Raw genomic sequence first — 21,024 nt, 5'->3', positions numbered from 1 at the left:
ACCATTCCTGTGTAATTATAAAAGCCTCTCGTGGTTTTAAATTGCATTTTGCTGATGTCTAATGATATTGAGTACTTTTTTATATGTTATTAGGCATTTCGATATATTCGATAAATGTCTGTTTAATCTTTTTTGTGGCTTTCTTTTCTATTGGTATTAGGCTATTTTCCTCTTAGTTTGTCTGTCTTTTTCTCACTGATGTGTCTTTGGTAATTATTTCTTATGTCAGAACATACTCTGAATTATTTCAGTATTTTAAAATGTGTTGCCTTTCATTATGGCCCAGATTATGGCCAATTTTGTTAAACAGCCCATAAGTATTTGAAATAAATGTTAATTCTAATGCTCTAACACATTTTACATATGCTAATTAGATAAAGTTTGTTAAGATATATTTTATATCTTTACTATTTTTGTATGATTTTTCTGCCAGCCATCTAGAGATCTGCGTTAAAATCTTCATATATGATTGAGGATGTGCATCTTCATTATTTCTGTCAAATTTTGCCCATATTTTTTAAAGCTATGTTTTTGTATACACATAGATTTGGGATTATAATGTCCTTGTTTTAACTGATCTTTCAGCATTTTGAAATATCCCTCTTTATCTGTGGGAATCTTTCTTGCCTTAAAATCTGCTTTAACTGCTATCGATAGACCTACACTATCGATCTATGTATCTATCATTTATCTTCTATTATTGTTCATTTGGTTGGTATGTGTTTCCTATCCTTTTTTCCCCCCAAACTTTCTGTGTCCTTGTATTTAAAGTGTTTTCCTTTTCATAAATAGTATATAGCTGGATGTAAGTAGCAAGTAATTTGTCTTTTATTTGGAGCACTCAGTCCAAAATCTTTTAATGAAATACTGAATGGTTGAGTTTATACCAACCACTTTACTATTTGTATTACCACCTGTATTATGTTAAATTTTCTCTACTTCTTTGCTTTTAATTCATCAAATATAATTTTTTATTATTTAATTTTTCTCTTCTAAGAACAATGTGGTAGCTGCTAGCCACAGGTGGCAATTTAAATTTAAATAAAATTAAAATTTTATTTCTTTAGTCACACTAGCCACATTTCAACTGGATAATAGTCTCCTCTGGCTAGAGGTTAAGGTATTTTCAGTACAGATATCAAACGTTTCTTTCACTGCAGGAAATGCTATTACACAATATTGCTCTAGAGGATGCCTCCTGCATCTTTATTAGTCTACATTAAATTATTATTTTTATCACTCTCTTGATAATGCTAGAATTTTAGTTAGTGCTAACTTATATTTTTCCAAAATTTTGCATTATTACTGTCATTCATTTTAATTCTATATATTTTAATAAACTTTTAAATTTACATTTTGTTTTACACTTATAGAAAAATTGTGAGATGTAACAGAGTTTCTGTATAATTCACACCCATTTTGCCCCCATCTTACATAATTATAATAACTTTGTCACAAGTTTACAATACTGATTTCACAAGACTGATATATTATTAATGAAAGTACATACTTTTTTCAGTATTAGATTTTCTTAGTTTTTAATCTGATAATATTTTTCTATTTAAGGATCTTATTCAGGATACCAAATTGCATTTAGTGGACATGTCAATGCATTTTTCAACTTCTAAAATTTTACTGTTACTTAGTACCATTAATATTTGCTTGTATGTGCCCACTTTTTAAAACCTTTTCTAATCTTTTTCATTCTTTCTGGTACTATTAGCTTCTTCTTGCTTTTATATTTTGCCTGAGATCATTTTTCTTTTTTCATAAAGAATTCCCTTTTGTATTTCTTTTTGTGAAGGTGTTCTGTCAATGTGCTTTAGCTTTTATTTGCTTGAAAACAACTTTATTTCATATGCATTTTTAGAGGGCATTTTCACTGGGCATAAAATTTGAGGTTGGTTGTTATTTATTTTTATGAATGTTAAAGACACCATGCTTTTGTCTTTTGGCTTCTCTGACTTCTGTTGGAAATCTGCTGTCACTTTAAAGTTTCTCCTTTGAAGGCATTGGGTCTTATTTCAAGAGCTATTTTTAATAATTTTTTCTTCATCTTTGCTTTCAGCAGTTTTATCACAATGTGTCTACATATGACTTGCTATGCAATTATTTTGCTTCAGATTTTGTAGCATTCCTTGAAAATGTTTATCAATCTTTTCCATTAATTTTGTTATATTCCAGTCATTGTTTCTTCTGATATTGCTTCTATCCCATTCTTTTTCTTCTCCAAGTTCACATGTTTAATACCTTCTCATAAGGACTGACATGCTTCTTATGTTTTTTTTTTTTTTTTTGATTTTCCAGTCTTTTGTTTCTCCCTTTACTTCAATTAGTATATTTTCCTTTGACCTCTCGTCCACTTTACTAATTCTGTCTTTCACTGTCCAATCTGGCAGTAAACACAACCAATGCTATCTTAATTTTAGATATCATATTATCAGTTATAGGATTAACTTTTGATTATGTATTTTTTAATCAACATAGTAATCATTATTACTTTAAAGCACATAGCTGCTAACTCCAATAAATGGATCATCTTCTAAAATTGAATTTCTTGGTAATCAGTTAATTGGTATGTAATGGTTTTGAGTAAATGCTACGCATTTTGGATAAAAAAACCTCAGAAGTACCAGATGAGGTTATCTTTCATGAAAGAAGCATGACAATTGCCTCTGTTTAGCAAACAGAAAAGGGGACTTTGCACCTTATTCTTCCATTTCTAAGCTGAATTGATTTTGGATAAACTTTGTCTCGTTCTGGTTCGATTTTTGTCTTTGACCGTAGACTTGCATTTTTTGGGGGGAGGTCCTTTAAGGGGTGCATCCACGGGATATGGAATTTCCCAGGCAAGGGGTCAAATTGGAGCTGTAGCCACTGGCCTACGCCACAGATCTGAGCCACATCTGCGACATACATAATGGTTTTGAGTAAATGCTACACATTGTGGATAAAAAACCTCAGAAACACCAGATAAGGTTATCTTTCATGAAAGAAGCAAGACAAAGCCAGATCGGAGCTATACCTGTGATGTATGCCACAACTTGCAGCAATGCTGGAGCCTTAACTCATTGAGTGAGGCCAGGGATTGAACCCGAAACCTCATGCCTACCAGTTGGGTTTTTAACCCACTGAGCCACAACCAGGACTCCCAATTTTTTAAATTATTCTTTGGGATCCCTATCCTTGGATGATGTTTCTGTCCTTTGCAATGAGCAAATGAAGAAAATCCTGTGACATTACTTATAATTTCCTTCTTCAGGCATCTTCATAAATCAGCAAATGTCTATAAAGGCCCTTAAGTCTTCAATTTTGTTACCTTTACCCTCTGTGAACACTAAAGTCTCTGCTGGTTTGTCTGAACTTCAGTCCTTTGCCAGGGGCAAGAATGGATTCTCAATGTCTTCCTTTCCCCATTAAAAAAAAAAAAAAAAAAAAAAAAAATTGAAAATACAGCCTTGGATCAACAGTACACCATTCCTTCCAAGACTTTCCCCTGAAGTGGGTTCACTGGAACCACTTCATCTGAAGGGTCTTTTCCCTCCAACATCACAACATTGTAGAAAAGTCTGCTTTAAGTTTCAGAGGTTTTTGGCTGAGCTATTTTGCGTCTTTCCTGTGCAGTTAGAATTCAGCGCATGTCTTTGGAGGAAACAGGCTATCTGCTTGAGGCTACTCAGTTCTACAGTCTTGTTTTTCCAGTGCTCTACAGCCACTGAACACTTTACTGGTTTGATTTCCCAGTAGTGGGTCCCTGCCCAGGCCCAGCTATATTCTTCTCCTCTTCCTGGTGCTCTGAATTAACAAATCTCTCTCTACCTCCTTGGAAAGAATGGGTCCAGATCATTAGGTCACTTCTCCATGGTCCTTCCATGTCCACTTTATTCATTGCCAGTTTTAGTTGCTTCTGCAGTAATATGATCTTTTAAATAAATGACTTTTGTAATTTATCCACCTTCTGTGTCCTTTGTGGGAGCTTGTAATTTATCCACCTTCTGTGTCCTTTGTGGGAGCACTAGCATAGCATGAATGATCCAATCCTTCTTTTAGTTTAGATTTTCTAGATTTGATTTCTGTCTAACCAGTGGCTTTTCAGAGCATGGCAATTAATATAAATATAGCAAATGTTTAGCTATAGAATTACTATTTATAAAATTACTTTCAGAAATAAAAATTACCTCAGAAATTCTCCATATAGCCCTGAAATATGTAAAAATTTTTGGTCTTTTCTCATTATTTACGGTAATATTTTACAGTACTTTACATAGCGCTATGTATGTATTACAGTATGTTAATGCTATGTACCTACTATTTTGAGCACAAATAAACCTTATGTTGTTGTAATAGAAGGTGAGCTCATTAAGACCGTAGGTGCAAAAGAACAATTATTATTGTTAGTTTCCTTAATGTTTTATGCACTTTCTTATTTAGGTACTTTAAACTTGCACAATTTCTGCCAAGGGTAACCTGTTCTCAAGCTTTGATATTTTGTCTTCATTACCCTCAGTTTTCTGCCTTGTAACAAAGTTTATTAGTTAAGCTAACAGCCATGAATTGTGGTTCATTAATTGAAACTTCGGATTCACTGGTTTTAATAAAAAAGCCCACAGTCACGTCTTCAATCACTTTCAGATGTAGTTAATTTATTCTAATTGTTTTTGTTGTTGTTGCTTCTTTTTCTATCCTTGTGTGAAAATAATTACTAGAGATTAATTAATTAAAAATAGCTAAATGGTTCAGTTTGCAGCATGAATAAACTAAAAACCATAAAATTCTGATATTCTTTTTCAGGTCGTATCATTTTAAAACACTTCTGATAACTAGGATTTAAAAAATTGAAAAAAAATTGTATATTCGTTTGCAGTTTTTGAGATAGTAAAAAATGGAAGAGAGATCCAACTATTTCATTTTATGAAGGCCTTAATGTGGCAATGTTTTTTTATTTTAATTCACTTTCTTGGTATCATCACAAAGTGTTTTGTTTCTAGATAACATCATGTAGTTTTGAACCATTTTTCATGTCTTTTTGCTAAAATGATAATTTCAGTAAAAATCTAAATTTACAAAGATTTTGCATATAACACAAATAATTTAATATATATGCATACAAATATACACACATACACACACATTACACACAGAAATATAAATAATATTCTGTTAAATCTAATGATAAAAAATATAACTTTCAATTGTTCAACACCTTGTCACCTCTTTGAAAAGGAGTATTCTTCAATATACGGTCAGCTTTCAAAGTTTAGTGAAAGTTTACTTGATAGTTCCAGTGTTTTTGAATTCTTGTACAGTAAATTAGGTTCTACAAAGCTCCCATGTATTTATTGGAATTTAACAAAATTGCATGATTTTGTACTGCTTGGTACCAGCAGGAAGAAACCCCGGGGAGAAGAAATCACAGCTGGGAACAATTAAGACTGATTAGTTCGTGGCTGAGGAAAAATGGAAAGAAACTTCTCTTCAGGGGAATTAGGAGCTGCATTCCCAAGCATTTCCAAGTGAAGTGCAGTTCTCAGAGGAATTTAGGATTGAGGGAAAAATGTGAATTTTGAATATTTGGAGGTTTTCTCAGCTTATTTAATGTCTGCTTAACCACTGTGTGTTCACTATTGGATATCTGAAGGAAAAGAAGTTCAAGAAAATTGACCAACTTTTTACATATTTCTCAACTTTTTTATATACCCCAAGACTTCTGTAATATTTTCATTTGACCTTAGAGATAGAATATAGACGGTTTTATAACCTTTTACTATTCATTTTATAGAGATTGGGATAGTTGTGGTTTCTGAGAAACTGGCAAAGCACGTAAATATCAGTTCTCTTGGAAAAAAAAAAAAAACCCACATTATTGTGCATGAGATTGGGCTGAATTACCCTTTAGAAACCATAAAACAGTCCAGTTGAAATTTTAAGCAAGAAATACGCAGAGACTTTTTACTTAATTCCTGAAACTGCCATCCTGGATAAAGAATTGGTTTTTAAAAGCTAGATAAGGATGTGCTTAATAAAGCAAAAGAAATTAAATAAAATGACAATAGAATTCATAGACTATACCAGTTTCTTCTGGTTTATATTTGAATTATAGGTATGCATTGGAAGCATATTTCTTTTGAATAGGTTGAATTGGGTAGCTAGAAAATTACAAATAGTTAAAGCTAAATAGAAAATTGTTTTCCTAGACTTAAAATAATCTACCAGAGATTCATTTATTCTCAATTCTATTTGTCAGCTGGTGCTAACCTTGTTTTATGTGGCTACCTTTGTTATTACATTGAATCTTCTATAGCATAAATATTATGACAATCCTAGAATGTCATAAACAATAATGATTTTATTTTTTTCTTTCTCTTAACAGATAGAATGGATTATTTATATAATAACATCTATTTAACATGATATTCATCTGTATCCAGATTTTCACAATAATGTTTTTAAAATTTCCCTCTTGCTTTTCTTTCTCCCTTCTTCTCCCCCTCACCCCTTCTCTTTCTCCTTTCTCCACTCTTGGGTATGTTGAAAAATCACATGTGATGAATGAGGCAAAGGCCAATTTTCAAAAATATATTTCAAACAATCATTTTGAACGACTGATGGCTCAAAATGCATAAACAGTATAAGAGAGGGAGTGTATAATTATTAACTACAAAAAAATATGGCCTAGCAGGATGGTAACTACTGAACCAAAATTGTCTTGTGTTTTATTTCTAAATGTACTTCTGTGTAGCCTGTTTCCTTAATTTAGTTTACTACTTTAACCACTTTAGAGAGTGATGATGCTAATCTTATCTATGCCAGATGAGTGAATAGCCTTAATATTATACTTTTAGAAAAATCTTTATTAAAAATGTAATACACTTTATTACTAGTTTGGGACAATTACTAAGTTTATAGGAAGTCATGGTTTAAAATCCTGCAATCGCTGACCAGAGATTACATGAAAGGGAATGGTTACTGCCCAGCTGACTTTCTATTTTCTAAACCAGTAGTTCTCAATTTTTTATATTTTAAGTCCCATGAGTTATTCTATAAAAGAACATAAGTTTCACATAAGAAAATCAAAAGTTCACTTTTTCTGAGTTGGAAATGCTTATATTTTCCTGCATTATAATGACATTCACAGTAAGATTCAGAAACATAAATCAGCTAATCAATGTAAGGGTATATATATTTGCCATTGGACAATTTTTATCTGATAATATTGTATCTCTTGGGCAGGGCAAGCTACATGACTGTCGGTAGTGGCAGTAGAGCTGCTTCCTAGACTGATAAGACACAGCTATAAAATGGCCAGCACATTGGGAGTGAAGTGTGGAATCTACAAAGAACCGCAGAAACCATTAAAAAGAAAGCCTAGGAAGTGATTAATAAGCACAAGCCTCAATTTCCAGGTTAATCCTATATGATCCATAGAAGGATGGGTCAGCAATATGTTTCTACTTGCAACTGGATGTGGGAGTTTAGAAAAAATTCTTGGGGAGTTCCTGTCATGTCGTGGCGGGTTGAGAACCCAACATAGTATCTGTGAGGATGTGGGTTTGATCCCTGGCCTCGCTCAGTGAGTTAAGGATCTGGCCTTGCCACAAGCTGCAGTGTGGGTCACAGATGCAGCTCAGATCCTGTGTTGCTGCGGCTGTGGTGTAGGCCTCAGCTGCAGCTCTGATGTGACCCCTAGCCTGAGAACTTCCATATGCTGCAGGTGCTGCCTTTGAAAAAGAAGGAAAGAAAGAGAGAGAGAGAGAGAGAGAGAGAAAGAGAGAGAGAAAAAGAAAGAAAGAAAGAAAGAAAGAAAGAAAGAAAGAAAGAAAAAGAAAGAAAGAAGGAAAGAAAGAAAGAAAATTAAAGAAAGGAAAAAAAAAAAAAGAAAGGATTCTTGGACTATTTAGGAAAGAGCTTTGTGTCACCAGTTGTCTTCAGACTAGGACAGAATACGGGAAGAGATGTATCAAGTTCAGGTTTGGATCTGGCTTTTAAAAGATATATATTTTACCAGCAACTTAAATCTCTAAAGGCTGAAACTTCCTATGAAATGCTCAACTGGGGAACGGATAAGCAAACTGTGGTTCATCCTCACAGTGGAACACTACAGAGCAACAAACAGGAACAGACACTGATACACACAATAACATGAACGCATCTCAAAATGTGCTGTGCTAAGCGAAAGAAGCCAGATTCAAAAGTGTGCTTCCATTTCTATGGAATTCTGGAAAAGGCAAAATTTTGGGGACAGAAAACAGATGGGTAGTTGCTAGGGGCTTAGGATAGGAAGGGTTGATGTCAAAAGGCATGAAGGGATTTCTGGAGGTGACAGAATTGTTCTGGGTCATAGTGGTGGTGATGTCTCAGAACTGTCACTAAAAAGGGTGATGACTGCTGAATGAAAATTATATTTTAAATTTTTTAAAAAGCAAGTAAGAGTTCACATGAATTTAACTGTGGTCCCACAGGTATAACTGCGCACGTCTGCTTGCAAAGCTGTGGGTCACTCAATCCTTGCTCTTCCTGTTTCCCTGTCAAAGGGTCCCCAGTAGCGTTTGTCAAGTGGAGTGCTGTTGCATTTGAGATGGGATAATTGTTCAGTACCTGGGAGTGCCCTGTGCTTTGTAGGATGTTCAGCAAGTCTGGCATTTATCTGCTAAATATTTGCCAGTGGTCCCTGGGAATATATCTGCACCCTCGCTGAAAACCACATGCCAGAGGTGTTTTTTCTGGACTCTCTCTATATAAAGATGAGTAGTTCTCCAGTTCATCAGTGGAGAGGAAAAGAACTGGCATGGTTGCCTCACTCTTTTCTATTGTGGGGGAGAACTGTCTCCTTGTAGAGAAAGTATGTTCTAGTCGTCTTTCTCCCATGAGTAGTGGAGCTGACTTTGCTTCTGCCACATGTTAGGACTGGGAAGTGTGAAAGGGAAATTCACATGGGTGTTTATAAGCCATCTGTCAGCACACCTGCCTCATGTCCTGCAATGTAGCTTTTAGCTATGAGAATTGGCGCTTTAGTCTCCATTAGTCTGATTTCTATATCTTATCAGAGTTTGGGAAGGAAGGGGAGGGATATTTCATACAGACCTCACCTCAAATTTATATAATGTTCATTAGTAAAAGTATCAAAGGGTGACTACATAGCTTCAGCTTTTAGTTCCCATTATTACGCACACGCGAAGCATATTAACCCAAACCTTGGAACTCAAAATAATACTATGGCACTGAACTTTCTGCAGTTGGTTGAATAGGTGTGTACTAAAACCTGGTGCCATTTGTGTCTCTCAGCACACCAGCTGTTCCTAAGATCTTCTCCATCTTTGAATGTTTCAGGTCAAGGTTACATAGCAGCTATCCCTGCCCTGGTAATCCCATGTCAGGCTCTCTCATTGTGACATGGATCCCCACTAAGTCCTGCACTACAATTTGTACTCTGCACACAGCCTACATGAGACTTCCAGGGTTAGGTGGAGACTAGCTTTCCCTTTGAAGCATGGAACCTTTATTTATTTATTTATTTTAAAGCAAGAAAGTCTTTATTTTGTGGGATAATGGAAGTGTCATCCCATAGAACATTATCAGATCTTTTTGTCAGTGACTTCAAAAGCTTGATGTACTACCACATAAAACCTGAAGTTGAAAATTCTTGTTTTAAAGTAGTATTGACGGCATTCTGAGATGAAAGAGGTAGATCAGCCCTTGAAAAAATTAAGTAGGCAGTTTATTCCCTCTACCTTATCATAGAGCCCTGCGGGCAGTCTCTTGTTAGCTTCCTTGTTCTTTCTCTGGTAGAACCCCACTGACTCTTTGTAACCAGTTGACCAATCCAATAAACTATATGGCTAAAGTCTCAGGTATTATCTTATTTCCCCATCTTGTTCTAAGTGTTGGCCTCTGTTTTAATATGTAATATCTTCTTTCCACTCTTTAATTTTTTTTTTTCCCAAATGAACGTTCAGTGGTTTCACCAAAGTCTTATTGGATGGGCTTCAGGCACTAGAGCAGAGTTTGTGGGAACGCTGTGGAGTTCTCAGAGGCCCTCAGATAGCATGGCACAACCACTTCTTGCTCTGCAAAGACCATCCTCTGGAATGAATTTCTGAACTTCTTATTGTCTTCGACCTTGCATATTTATCAAGTGTGAGAATACTCTGTGCTATATGACCAGATTAGGGCTGCTAGCCATTGTTTTAATTCAACAAATATTTACTGAGCACTGAGAAAAATAATAATGAAAACATATATAGTGTGATTCTGTGCTGGACCTTCTTCTCAAGGATTTCTGTGTATTGATTTATTTTAATCCTCACAACAATGCTATGAGGTAATTCCTATTATTAACATCTCATTTCTATAGATGAGGAAACAAGTTCAGAGGGATTATGTAACCTGCCCAAATCACACAGCAGGTGAAACTTGATTTGAGTTTCAACTCTCACATTAGGCTTAAGTTTCTGCAGTAGAGGTTAATGTTGAAGGAGACTAAAAAAGATTCCATTTCAAAGATAATTTTATGTCTGCATATAATAAAAACAACAAATATATGAACTAAATTTCTGCAGAATGGCTCTAATCATGAGGTGATTGTTTTCTAAGGGGTATTATTTTGTTCACATTTACAGTTCTTTTTTTTTTCTCAAAGTTAATTATTCCTTTCATAACTTCCTCTAACAAATAATGCAACTTTTGCCTGCAGATAGAAGCAAACTTTACAGAAATAGAGTGTGAAGTTTTATCACTGGAAAGTATAACATTTCTTCATTTTAATTTTTAAATGATTAAAAATCACCTATTTAAGAAAGACCTCTTTTCTGTAGGAAGGGACGCTTTACCAAATAATTTAAAATGTACATTTAGCCCATGTATGCTATTCAAACTGATCAAAAAGCACAAAATTTGATTTTTTTGATATCCTTTAAAAGATATTTGTAGAATATTTTTTTAATTTTCTCATTAAGATTTGTTTGTAAAGAGTCCATCATGTACTATGTGTTTTTACTTTTAACTTTTTTAAAAATTGAAGTATAGCTGTTTTATAATAGTTCAGCTATACAGCAAAGTGATTCAGTTATACATATGTGTGTATATATATATATTCTTTTTCAGATTATTTTTGATTATAGGTTATTACAAGATATGGAATGTAATTCCCTATACTCTACATTAGATCCTTGTGGTTTATCTTTTGTATATAGTAGTGTGGTATCTGTTAATCCCAATTTCCTGATTTATCCGTCCTCCTCCTCTTTCCCCTTTGGTAGCCATGAATTTATTTTCTATTTGAGTCTATTTCTATTTTATAAATAATTTCATTTTTATCATATTTAAGATTTATGGTTTTTAAATGTTATTTGTCCTTCTCTGACTTATCTCACATAGTATGATAATCTCTAGGTCCACCCATGTTGCTGCAAATGGCATTTTTTCATTCTTTTTTTAATGGTTACTATTCCATTACATATATGTGCCGCATCTTCTTTGTCCCTTCCTTTGTCGATGGACATTTGGGTTGCTTCCATGTCTTGTAAATGACTCTGCTGTGAACACTGGGGTGCATATGTCTTCAAATTAGAGTTTTTATCTTCTTCAGATATACACCCAACTTATAGTAACTGATACATATGTAAACTTCGTAGAATGGCTTTTACAAATATGTCAAAACTTGCCAGGCCTAAACCAAAAACCAAGCCAAAGCCACACACAATAGTCACTACAATGGATAAGAGTGCATAGAAAAACTCACTTACAGATCTGATGTTTGCCAGTAATGTTTTGAATATATGGTAATGATGTACCAATTTAGGAAATAATTTAGGTACCTGGTTTTATCTGATTATTTTTTGGACAAAGTTACTTATATCAGCACTATCCTCTGTAGGTGTAGAGAAATTGTAATTATTCTTTGAGTTAATTCTTTCTAAATTGATAAATTGCTTGAAATTAAAGCAGGGAAAATTAACTTTTTTATTCTGTAAATAACAAAGACAAGATCCAGGACAAAATTAACTATTTCAGTATTTTGCATTTCTTTCATTGACTTGACTGTATGTCTTCTGCTTTTTTATTTTTTAATAAGATTTTTATTTTTTCTATTACAGTTGATTTACTAAACATATACATATATGATTGGGTCACTTTGCTGTATAGCGGAAATTGACAGAACATTGTATGTCTTCCACTTTAGTTATAAAACTTGACTTTTTATGTTAAGCATTCTCTTCAAAGTGGTTGGTGTGTTGGTGACACATGAGTCTCTTCTCTGAGGGGGGCTGGTGACACTGCCTGACTTCTGGGAGGAAAGGGAGGGTGGTCCATACTTTCCCCCCCCTCACTTTCAAGTCAGGCTTATAGTGAAGAAGGTAAACTTTCTAATAATTTGGTAAGTAATTTACCCCAGTCAACTTTGGTAATTAGATTAAGCAAATCATTTAACTTTTGATATAACTGCATCAGTTAAAAAATCAAAAGGTGGGGAAAGATTAAATTTGTATCTCTCTCAGAATCTTGAAGAATAGTTCAATAATTTTAAAAGTGGAAAAAGTAGTATCAGCAGTGGAAGTGGTCTCAACTAGAACTTTGGACACTGGGGTCTAAATCCCTACCTTGCCACTAAACAGCTGAATGATTTTGTGTGAACCACTTAAACTCTTGGGGTTTGGTCACCTCATTTATCAAAGTAAAGGCTGAAAAAGGAAACTGATGACTATGCTGTTTTAGTCTTTTCTCCATCCTTCACTCTGAGTTTACAAAGATACCTGTTTTCCTCTGGAGAAGTTAAGGATGAGTCAGATCTGAAGGCCCTGGCGAATGGAAAAATGGGTCCAGGAGACTCTCCAAGCATAACCAGTTCAATGAGCACCCAATTTCTTCCAATCCTGTTGTTCTGGGAAAAGCCAGCAGAATGCTTCCTCCTTATCCTTCATGATGCCATGCCCACACTTAACAGGTAACTTGAATTCAAGAGTGCTCATGCTCTTAGAATTTAATATCCCAGTCTTAAAAATATGTCAGAGAAAGTGAATCGATTCTCCCCTGAGCATTGCTTTTTGTAAGATTCTATTGCTGCTCTAAATTATCTTTCATCACCATTGATCAAAAAAACCAAATTTACCTGACAGGGAATTCATTCAGACATGTGTCTATTTGCCAGGAATGATCATAAAGGAATTCTCATTTTTTCTATCTTTTTACACTTTTTACATTTTTTACATTACATTTGTACATAAATATTCTTATATTTTCAGATGCATTCCATGAAGCTTTGAATTTGACTGAGTTGCCCTGAATCAGACCTTGAGATGAGGAGTTAGGTAAAACTGATTTATCAGTAAATGTATACAGGAAAAATGCCTAAGATGAGTGGAGCCTGAAACAGGGAAGGGATGGGTGGGGAGGGAAGGGGAGGAAGCAAAACAAGCTTGTGATACTGGGTGAAATCCAAGAGTTGCCAAGAGCAACTGTGGCTGAATGTGGCAGGGTGTATCCAGAGAGGCTGCATCAACTTCAGCTTTGCCCCCACCAAGGATGGGGGAGCCCAAGTATTTATACACCGCAGCCACAGTCAATGATTGGCTGCAGTTGGGTGAGGAGTCGGGGGCTATGAACATTCTGGACTTTTCCATCTTTTCCTGTGCACAGGCAGAACCGTTTTGGCAATCAGGAAGAGCAGGTGGTAGCTTAGGGGATGAAAATAAAAGAAACCAGCAAAAAGATGTAGAGATATGGGCCACATGCTGACAAGGTCTGTTGCAGGACTGTTTGTAATTGCTCCACAGCAACCATAAAGCTGGTGAAATATTATTTAATGAAGTAGTTTTCCTTAAAGACCAGAGAGGTAGATCCTGCTAATCTGTTTTACAGATAAGTTGTATGAGTGAGGGTCCTTCAGGAAACAGATGGCACATCCTGCGGAGTAATTTTAGGAATTTAATAAAGGAACTTTTTACGGAGGGGAGGATGGAGAGCAGGGAACCCCAGGCTGAGCGAACCCCACCTGGTGGTGGGGGAATTTCCATCCTTAGGCTTGAAGGGGCTAGCAGTATAGAAATGCTGAGAAGAGAAGCTGTGTCCCGTCTCAGGGGGAGGGAGAGTCTGCCTGCAGAAGGAAGCTTCTATCTGGTCTCGCGCTCCACCCCCTTTCCTGTTGTGCCGCTGCTCCCTCTTTCAGCCAAAGGAGAAGCCAGAGACTGGAGCTAGCTGAGCGGAGTGGGTAGAAGACAAGGGCAGGGGGACAGAAAGGGGCAAAAGGAAGCTGTGCAAAGGGTGAAAGGTAAATTGTTAAACTGGCTTAAAGGAAGTTAAATGGTGTAAGTCCACACCCAAAGCATTCCTATCATTTTTTCACTCCAGGAAGATAGTCTAAAAATTTTCTTCAAGACCTTTTAAAAATGTACTCGTAAAACCTCTCTTCTGCCCCTTACCAGACCTCCCTATTTACCTTGCTAGACTTAGGAAAAGAGAAGTGACCCACGCCTCGGGACTTCGTTCACTGGATACAAGGCCTTGTCTCAGTGCTTCAAGATTTGGACTTCGACTCCATCTCATGTTTATCTTTTAACATTTGAGTTTCTGTGGTTTTCTTCGCAATAGAAAACTCTTTTCGGGTCACTTTCATTTCTTTCTTTTTTATCAAAATTAAGATAGCATTATTTCCTGTCATTCTATATGCTTATTGTTATAAACAAGGCAAACAATATTCATTTTTTAAAAGTGCAGCAAAAATTTACCTTAAGTCCCCAAACCAAGAGATAATAATTGTTAACACATTGTTATCCATCCAATGTTCATTTTACACAGACACACACACACACAAACACACATATAGATACTCATTTGTCAAAGTGGGATGGTTTACAAAATTACTTGGATTAGGTAGATAGAGCTTCATAATAATTTGATGATAGTACAGATATTTTATTTTATGAATACAAGCAGTTTATAACATGTAATAAATCTCACAATATTGAACATACACTTTCTGATTTTTTTTTCACATTCTTTACTATTGCAAACAATGTGACTATGGTATACTTGTACATATATGTTTTTGTTTTCCTCCTTGATTTTCTTAGCCTAAATTTCTAGATTTAGTTCACTTGCTAGAAATTTTTTTTAATTAAAGGTATTTCTTCCATTTTCTACAACTGATATTCTTTTTGGGATGCCCGTCCTAGGTGATATTTTCAACTTGGCAAAAATTTTATCAACTGAACTGTCCATTAATATAACAAGAATATTTTCACTATATATTTATTGCTCTTGTCTAGTAGAAATAAGTAGAAATTTCTTGAGGTTAGTGTATTTCAAAATGGGACATGCTTTATGATGCTGTAGAGGTTTTTCCTGTGATCCAATGTTAGAGTTATAGTAGGGCCTTAAGAAAAGATTGAGTTGAAGAATAGAGGATTAAAAACCCAGGGAAATCTTTTGGGTGCATGTGCATATTCTCTCCTTCTGTGTTTGTATAGGAATCTGAGTAGGAGTTGTGGCTCAGTGGAAATGAATCTGACTAGCATCCATGAGGAGGCAGGTTCGATCCCTGGCTTTGTTTAGTGGGTTAAGGATCTGGCATTGCTGTGAGCTGTGGTGTAGGTCGTAGACACAGCTCGGATACCCTATTGCTGTGGCTGTGGTGTATGTAGGCCAGCAGCTTTGGCTCTGATTTGACCTCTAGCCTGGGAACCTCCATGTGCTGTGGGTATGGCCCTATAAAAAAAAAAAAAGAAAGAAAAGAAATCTGATTAAAGCCAATCTTCCTCAGTTTCTCATTTCTCATATAAGCCATTGTTTGTTCCATTGAAATATACTGTTCATAATTCTCTGGTCCAATTCCTAATTTCCTTAAGAAGGTGGCAGATTGACTACAGCAGTTTGGATTTGAATGCTCATTCCTGATCTCTCTCAATCCATGAGAGGTGAGTAGCACAGGTAACACTTACAGGCATGACCACTAGAAACCTTCTGCTATGACCATGAGGATTGCAGGAGACAGTGTGAACCAGTGTCTTAAGACAAAGGTGGATGGACAGCCAAGCCAAAAGTTAAAAGTATAATTGGAGACTTCAAAACAAACTTCTAATAATGGATAGAACAACCAGGCAGAAGATCAACAGGAAAGAGAAAACTTAAACACCTCTGTGCACCAACTAGACTGGAAGATACCTTTGGGACACTCTACCCAACAACAGCAGGATACACATTCTTCCCAAATATACATGGAACACTGTTCAAGATGGGCCACATGTTAGGCTGTAAAACACACTTAAATAAATTTAAAAGAACTGAGATCATACAAAGTACAATGGAATGAAATGGAATGAAATTAGAAGTAAATCAATAAGCAAGAAACTTGGAAATTTCGCAAATACGTAGAAATTAAGCATTCTACTCCAAAATAACCAGTGGGTTAAAGAAGAAGTCACAGGAAAATTAGAAGTTACTTTGAAATGAACAGAAATGAAGATACATATATAGAACATATGGCATGTAGCTAAAGCAGTCCTTAGAGAAAAATTTATAGCCGTAGATGCCTATATTAAACATTTATCATCCAAATATAAGCATATTACCTGTGTCTGATACATCTGCCTGAGTTCTCTGCAAGAATATGAAAAAAAGCACCACAATATGATACATTAAAACTGAGAAAGTATATCGTTTAAGGCAGAATTTCCAGTAAATGCACTTCTGTTGAGTTAAAATGTGTTAAGATGCTCATTACTGAAAAACAACTAATATTCTAATCTTTGAATCAAATAGGGGACCAGAAGCTGGATAAGCATTTTGGCTATTTTCACTAACCAAATTTTATAATAATACATAATAATAACCTGATAACCAGAGGGGAAGCCCCCATTATAAAGGAATAAATTTTGAGTTTAAAATGTTTTCATTATTAACAAAGGGGAGAAATGCTAATTTTATTCTCTGTGAGCCACAACGTCACTTTGGTTTTGTAGTTTTCCAGTTGTATTATAAGAACAAGTTCTTCCTGTTTCATTTTTTTTGAAAAGGAATATCATATATTTTTTAAAATGTCTATTCTGGGTTAGGAATTATGTTAAGGACTTTTTTTTTTTTTTTTTTTTTTGTCTTTTTGTCTTTTTGTCATTTCTGGGGCTGCTCCCGCGGCATATGGAGGTTCCCAGGCTAGGGGTCGAATCGGAGTTGCAGCCACTGGCCTACGCCAGAGCCACAGCAATGTGGGATCCGAGCTGCATCTGCAACCTACACCACAGCTCATGGCAATGCTGGATCCTTGACCCACTGAGCAAGGCCAGGGATCGAACCCGCAACCTCATGGTTCCTAGTCGGATTCGTTAACCACTGCGCCAGGACGGGAACTCCCAAGGAATTATGTTAAGGACTTTGATACACGTTTGTTCAGGTCTTTGTCTCATTATCTCTGCTGAGACATCTATAATCATCATCATTTCAGGGATTAAGAAACTGAGCCTGTGAGTAACTAAACAATTTACCCAAAGTCGTGGCCTGTGTATGGGCAGGTAGATTTAAAAAGGTCTGACCCAGGCTTGAGTTTCTACTTTTTCTATTACTCCAGGCTGTCTGCAACCTACCACCTCCATTTCTGCATGTTGCTGTAAGAATGCCATCTCCAGTCCTTTTACCCTGTACTTTTCCTTATCTCAATGGAAGCACGTAAGCAAAACCTTTGAATTACTCTTTTTATTACTTGGATTGCTAGAGCAATTTTGGGTTCTACCTCTCATCTTACCATCATTGAAAAATTAACGATTGAATTTGAGAAAAGTAATGACAGTTCCTCAAATATATTGTCTATTTATATGTGCCTGTTTGAATTTCAACAAGATTTAAGACATTTAATTCACATTTGTGAAGCCTTTAAAGTGTTTCGAGTAATTTTACATACGTTGTCTTATTATGAACTTGGTTTGGCATGCTTCTAATCTCAACAAGTAGCTATCTATACTTATAATAAACCTTATAGTTTCCAGTATCTTCTTTTCCATTTGTAGAACACATAAATTCTTTATTATCACTACAGTGGTCAAAATTTAGCTCTGCAATTTGACTTGTAAATATGTGTATATAAAAATCAGAACACATTTTTTAATGTTTTTAGACAATTGATGTTCCTCTGAAAAGTGCCACGTGCTTATGTGCCACTGATTATTTGATGACAATAACAATACATTCTATCTATTTTATAACTTTTAGGACTTTTACTGGTTTATGGTGACTGGGTTTGCTCTGAATGTATGATGACGTTGCCTTGCCTACATGAGGCAGTAGAAAAAATCCTGTAGATTGAAAAAGGAGATTCAATTGAGCCAGATAATAGCAATGATTTAGGAGCAAACATATCCTTTTTCAGTCTTTAACATCCAATAGCAAGTAAGAAACTATTAGACCTTGCACTCTTTCCTCTCTCCCTTCTCTGTCTCCTTTGGCTGAAGATAAATTTCAATTACATAACTATTTCCTGTTACTAATCACTTTCTCCAGTCAGAATTCTTTAAATAGTCATTTAAGGCTGGGATGAGATCTCTGTCATTTCTGAAACTAAGAGAACAGGAAATTCCCTAATATCCTCAAGATATGTATAGAAACCCATCACAATTAAGTACAAGAGGAACTAACATCTCCTGGGGATATTTATTAAATAAACTTGCCTAAATATGTCTGACAAATACATTATCCTTCTAAAAAAGTCTAATTACCAAGATCCATTTATCTAATTAAGGGACCCTCAAATGCCCTAATTTTTCTGTTGAAACTCCTCTATGATAATGAATTTCCTAATAATGAAAGCAGCTTGCTAAAATGGGTATCATGATAATCAACTCATTTGTGCATCTTTTGTATTTCCCATGTCAGATAAAAGCATTCAGAGGGGGGAAAAACATAATTCCATCCTCTAAGAGTAAAGTAACTCTTTCCAAACCAATTGTTCAAGAAAAATAAAAAACGCTATTTACTTCATTGTTATTTGTGGCAGTGGCAGTAAGATGAATGAAGGAAATAAATATTAAGCAACATGAATTACATTTTTAAAAGAGAATTTAAACTTTTTTCTTTAAAACTGTAAAGAAGCAATAATGCTCTGTTATTCCAGGTAATTAAAAAATAATTATCTCATAGAAGAGAGGAGGCAAGCATTAAAATATCTGTCCATAAAATGAAGTCTTGTTATAGCACAACTTGCTTGGAATTCGGCAAAATGGATGCTCACTGAAGGAGCATTGCCCTAAAACTATTCAAAATACATTTTTGATGTCAGAGTCTTCAATTTAATCTGTCATTAATTTCTTCCTATCTGTATAAAATCACTGTTTCCTGAATTTCAGACTGATCCACACATATAATTCTTCTCCAAAATTTTCTTTCATTCCTTTGGCACCATTTGCTCACCACTTGTCTCTGTGTTTAGAATACTCTTTCCCACTTGTCCTTAGTTTAGAATCACAAAAGGAAGTTCTAGAGAATGAGAAGATGAAAGATTCTGAAATTTGAAGGAGGTGGATTTGAATCCAAGCTTGCCTTTTCCTAGCTGTGCAACAGTGGGAGGTGTAAGACAAAAGGACTGAAATGGAGTCACTTATGCTAAGCCCCATGTCACCAAACCCTGACTTAACTTCATGATTTCAAATGTCCCAGAAATGGAATCTTACACTTATCAAGCAGGAATCACCTTACCAGCACTAGTTGGGTAATCTGGTTGAAAGATGCCTGCAGTCCCCTAAAGAAAGTAACCTTGTGATAGATAATCAACCTACTTTTTCTGCCAAGTATAACTTTCTTCTTCCAGGCCTCTCTGCTTATAAATTTCTTTACTTTGTATATCTTTGGAGCTCCTTTCTATTTGCTAGATTGGATATTGCCCATTCAGGAATGGTTGAATAAAGTCAATGAGATCATTAAAATTTACTCAGTTGAATTTTGTTTTTCAACAGAAGGAAGCTTTAAAGTTTAGTTTTGTCATTTATAAACTGGCAATCTGCCTATCTCATGGGATTGCTCTAAAAGTTAAGTGACACATTTGAACTAAAAAAATTGTCTGTTTTTGGATTTATGGAAAGTTCTTCATAAATCCTACCTCTCTGTAGGATTTTTGTGGCAATTACAGCCACAGTGATCTCTCCTTTAGACATGCCTTCCATCGGGCCCTTTTCACTGGCCTTCTGCAGTTAGTCAACTTCTAAAGTTCCCTGACAAACAGTTACTGAACACTTGGTAAGAGTCATACTTGGTGTTTGATGCTGGTAAAGACAGAAAAAATATCCACAAGAATCTTGTGATCTATGTTAAATGAGTCTAGTAATTTGGACTCTGTAGAGCTGAAAAAACAACTGCAGCTGACCCCAAATTGAAGCAGTTGTAAAGAGTAGCTCTGAGGAGGTAGCTTTAGTAGGAAAGAAGATTGTGACCCCAAGGTTTTCTCCTGTTAGATATTTCTCTCTGTCAACAACAAAGATCAGGTTATAGAGATCACTTTCTTTCTGAAGCCTGTTCTTTCAAATTCTAAAGGAAACCACAATTAAGTTGACAGAAGAGGGAGAGTTGGAAGGGCAAAAGGCAAGTAAGTAAAAATCTTCAGGTTCAAAACTTCTAGAAATCTTGCTAATGGAGACCAATGCCAGAAGTTTACTGTAAGCAAACAATTGATAAACCTGACCAAAAAAAGCTGGAATTACTTCAGCTCTATAGTAACTTTCAGGAACTCAAGCCTCCACTGTCAGGAATCAGGCTGCAAAAGTATAGGCCCTAGGAGGGGCAAACTTCCCTTTGTTCGCCACTTTTATGTGTCTCTAAAGGATAAAGACAGAAGAAATTTCTAGAAGTACAATTAGGGGTACAGGAATCAGGAGCTGCCAGATGAAGCTGACTCAGCACCTGAGTTTCTGGGCAGGACTCTTTCCCAGTTTCTCCTCAGCAGGAGTTGATAATTCCAGCAGATTAGATATTACTGAGCATCCCCTTTTCTTCCCTCTTTTGGAAGGAAGTTACTACTAAATTATTATTTTAAAAATTACTGTTCTCCTGCATCTA

The 21,024-nt window shown here is 35.5% G+C and overlaps 1 long non-coding RNA gene across 5 annotated transcripts in view; it reads left to right on the top strand.

Moving 5' to 3' along the window:
* Positions 1–21,024, top strand: part of LOC102165694 (uncharacterized) — a 134,763-nt gene that overhangs the window by 22,879 nt on the left and 90,860 nt on the right. For 2 of the 5 annotated variants that reach the window (XR_014820108.1, XR_014820109.1), the window contains exons 3-6: positions 12,766–12,940; positions 13,239–13,304; positions 14,440–15,908; positions 17,555–17,652. This is a non-coding gene — a long non-coding RNA (uncharacterized LOC102165694). The remainder of the gene's footprint in view (positions 1–12,765; positions 12,941–13,238; positions 13,305–14,439; positions 15,909–17,554; positions 17,653–21,024) is intronic. The other 3 variants (XR_002336726.2, XR_014820110.1, XR_014820107.1) reach the window with 2 other exon arrangements.

This window comes from Sus scrofa, chromosome 11 (genome assembly GCF_054392235.1).
Source record: "Sus scrofa isolate SSC_HxYL_T2T_F1_AM1 chromosome 11, Sscrofa_HxYL_maternal_Yorkshire_Landrace_v2.0, whole genome shotgun sequence".
NCBI lineage: Eukaryota > Metazoa > Chordata > Mammalia > Artiodactyla > Suidae > Sus > Sus scrofa.
The sequence above is the reverse complement of the archived record's forward strand: the minus strand, read 5'-3'. Positions and strand labels throughout refer to the sequence as shown.